The sequence below is a fragment of the Pseudomyrmex gracilis genome, unplaced genomic scaffold (genome assembly GCF_002006095.1).
Source record: "Pseudomyrmex gracilis isolate BER0280 unplaced genomic scaffold, ASM200609v1 scaffold_1212, whole genome shotgun sequence".
In the NCBI taxonomy this organism is placed as follows: Eukaryota; Metazoa; Arthropoda; class Insecta; order Hymenoptera; family Formicidae; genus Pseudomyrmex; species Pseudomyrmex gracilis.
Window position 1 is genome coordinate 20617 of NW_018021796.1, and position 4357 is coordinate 24973.

Below are 4357 nucleotides of genomic sequence, written 5' to 3' on the forward strand. Positions count from 1 at the left end.
TACATAGAGCACTATAATCTAAATATCTTATTGATGCTATACATAGTTGGTGTTAGAAATGCAAGGGTTAAATAAAAAAATGATAAAAATTATTATGTTTTTTAACAATATTGGTTGATAAGAATTGAGATTATTGCAAACACAAAGACTAGAAACCAAATATCTTTTCAGGAAAGTCTTTACGAAAGAGATAAATCAAGGCAAACAAATTTATATATTAGAACACCAGCTGAACACTGTTTGTTATAGGCTGTNTATTAAGACATATTAACTCTTTGAGTGGAGTTTATATGATGGAAACTTTTATATCTCTAAAATTTTCTTATACGATTCTTAAGTCAAACAAAAACGATTTTTGTTTTCGATTGCTACATTTTAGGTAATCTATAATCTACTAGTCTGATTTATGACTAGATTTATTTAGAACACTTTTTATCAATGATTACAACAAAATTTTAAAGTGTTCCAATTTCAGATAAAAAACATTTATTTCTATATTTTTCTTGCCGTTAATATGGTTTCACGATTTCATCAAAAAATCAAGAATATCAATTGAATATTATTTTCTCAATTTTTCAATTTAGCAATCTTCTCACTCCATATTGCAGGAATCTCATCAATCATAGGAGCTATTAACTTCATTTCCACAATTATTAACCCACAAAAATTACTCAATAGATAAAACTCCTCTCATAGTCTGATCTATTCTAATTACAGCAGTACTACTTCTTCTTTCCCTCCCTGTCTTAGCTGGAGCAATTACAATACTACTAACTGATCGAAATCTTAACACCTCATTTTTTGACCCATCTGGTGGAGGAGACCCAATCCTTTACCAACATTTATTCTGATTTTTTGGACATCCAGAAGTTTATATTTTAATTTTACCAGGATTTGGAATAATCTCCCATATCATTATAAGAGAAAGTGGAAAAAAGGAAACAATTGAATCATTAGGAATAATTTACTCACTAATAGAAACTGGATTCCTAGGATTTATTGTATAGGCCCACCATATGTTTACAGTTGGAATAGATGTAGATACACGAGCCTACTTCACTTCAGCAACAATAATTATTGCCGTACCCACAGGAATTAAGGTTTTCAGATGAATTACTACATTACATGGAACTAAAATAAATATAAACTCCACCCTTCTATGATCAGTAGGATTTGTATTTATATTCACCATAGGAGGATTAACTGGAATTATACTATCAAACTCATCAATTGATATTGTTTTACATGACACATATTACGTTGTAGCCCATTTCTATTATGTTCTTTCAATGGGTGCTGTATTCTCAATTATTGCAGGATTCATTCACTGATTCTCCCTTATTACTGGTTACACCCTTAATCAACCCTTAATTAATTATTGTATCATTCCTTATAACTACCCAATTCGAATATTAACTACATCAACAGATGTAATTCACTCTTGAACCGTCCCATCTTTAGAAATTAAAATAGATTCTACTTCAGGTCGACTCAATCAATCTATAATCTGAATAAACCGACCAGGTTTATTCTTCGGACAATGTTCTGAAATCTGCGGGATTAATTACAGTTTCATGCCTATTGTAGTTGAATCAACAAGAATTAGAAATTTCAAAAAATGAATCTTATCTAACTCATAACCAATCATAATATACTAATACATTAAATGACTGAAAACGTAAGTTTTGATTTTTTAAATCAACTCCCCAGATAGCCAACTAAGTGCAAGTTGTTGGCAACTTGCCACAAATATTACTCATATGTTTTCAGCAATGTAACAAAAGCGTGTATCCTCTTTTCAGTATGTACTTGCCAACAACAGTTTTCAAAATGTAATACCAGCAAGTTCTCAACAACTCATCGGCAATAAACTTATATTATTTTTCTCAACTTATGAATAAAAATAATTGTTCATATATTGCTCACATATTGCTGACTCATATGTCCTAAACATTAGTTACAACAATTGATTGATAATAAAACTCAGCATAGTGATACTGAAGTGACAAAAACATTTTTGTTGCGTTAAATAAAAACAACACAACAGCAATTGGCGAGCAACTTAATCTATACAATAATTTGCTTTATATTGAGTTTTCACATTTGGCTATCTGGGTCATAGTAAAATAACGATTACTTTTAATGTAAGAATTAGTTTATAAAAACATTAAAAATTGTCAATTTAAAAATATTAATTTTAATATTCTTATATTCCACAAATAGGCCCTTTATATTGAATCCCATTGCTATGCTTAAACATATTTTTATTATACCTTGCTATTTCTTCACTTCATTACACTATTATAATTTCCCCTAAAAAACCCCCCAAAAAAACTTCTTTTAAATCTAATAGTAAATGATCCAATTCTTATTAAACATACTGTCCTACAGATAAATCAAATTTTACATTATAATTATGATAATAAATCTATTTAGAGTGTTTGATCCATCCACTTCTAACTCACTTTCATTAAACTGAATAAGAATAATAATTTTTATACTAATAATTCCTATAACATTTTGACTAATTCCATCACAAACTTATATATTAATTAATCTAATTACATCTTTTATCTTTAAAGAATTTAAAACCCTCCTACAATACTCATTCTCTAATATCATTCTCTTCTATTCCATATTTTTATTTATTTTATTCAACAATTTTATAGGATTATTTTCCTACATTTTCACAACCTCAAAACACTTATCTTTAAGATTATCATTATCTCTAAGTCTGTGAATTAGAATTACCACTTATAGATTAATTAATTTTTTTAATGAAATAATAGCACACCTAACTCCATCTGGGACCCCATCAGTATTAATACCATTTATAGTTATTATTGAATCAATCAGATTAATTATTCGTCCATTCACCTTAGCAATTCGATTAACAGCTAATATAATCGCAGATCATCTACTCCTAACTCTACTTGGATTGACAGGACAGAAAATCTCTTTTTTTATTATCTTAGCTATTATACTAATAAGACAAATTCTATTATTTATTCTTGAAATTTCTGTATCAATTATCCAGGCTTACGTATTTTCAATCTTATCTGTACTTTACTTTAGAGAATTATATGATAAATAATCAACCCTTTCATTTAGTGACCCCAAGATCATGACCCATTCTCACCTCCTTAAGAGTTATGAATAATTTAATTTCAGTAGCAGCATGATTTAATAAAATCAACACATTAGTAGTACTATCAATTCCTTGTACAGTACTCTGTGCAATTCAATGATGACGAGATGTAGCCCGAGAATCCACTTATCAAGGATTCCATACCCTATGAGTTTATAATGGATTACGGTTAGGTATAATCCTATTCATCATATCTGAAGTTTTATTTTTTGTATCTTTCTTTTGAGCTTACTTCCACTCATCTTTATCTCCATCTATAGATATTGGACAATTATGACCTCCCCTTGGAATTAAACCTTTTAACTCTTATGACATTCCTTTATTAAATACAATTATTCTAGTATCCTCAGGTATCTCTATTACTTGAACACACCACTCAATTCTTAATAGAAATTTTACAGAAAGAAAAACAGGATTATTAATCACAATCTTACTCGGAGTATATTTCACATGCCTACAAGCTATTAAATATTTAGAATCCCCTTGTACTATTTCTGACTCAGTTTACGGATCAACATTTTTTGTAGCTACAAGATTCCATGGCCTACACGTCATTATTGGAACCTTATTTCTAATAGTATGTCTCAATCGACTTATTATAAACCATTTTTCTCCTTCCCATTACTTCGGATTTGAAGCAAGAGCATGATACTGACACTTTGTTGATGTAGTGTGATTATTCTCTTATTTATCTCAATCTACTGATAAAGATATTAATAAACTTATATAGTATAAATAAAATTCCATTTAACTTCCAATTAAACAATTTAGACATTAAACTAATATAAGTATCTAATGATCACCATTCTTATAATAATAATAATTTTATTAATCATTCCTATGGCCCTAATAATAATTAATCTAATATTAACTAAAAAATCACAATCACGAGAAAAGAAATCCCCTTTTGAATGTAGATTTGACCCTTTATCTATAAGACAAATCCCTGTAAAAAGACAATTTTTCTTTATTGGTTTAGTCTTTCTACTATTTGATGTAGAAATTACAATACTTCTACCTCTTATTCTTTTATTAAATTATTACAAAACTATTAATACTATTACAATTATAACATTTTTCATCTTAATCTTAATTATAGGACTTTTTTTCGAATATTTAGAACAAAGTATCGAATGAAAAATTTAGAACTTAGGTATTAGTTAAATTATAACTTTTAAATTGCAATTAAAAATTTTAAAAATATTTTTT

General features: G+C 28.0%; 1 pseudogene; it reads left to right on the plus strand.

Moving 5' to 3' along the window:
- The first annotated feature begins 3124 nt into the window (after positions 1–3124).
- Positions 3125–3824, plus strand: LOC109861968 (annotated as a pseudogene).
- Positions 3825–4357: the final 533 nt, after the last annotated feature.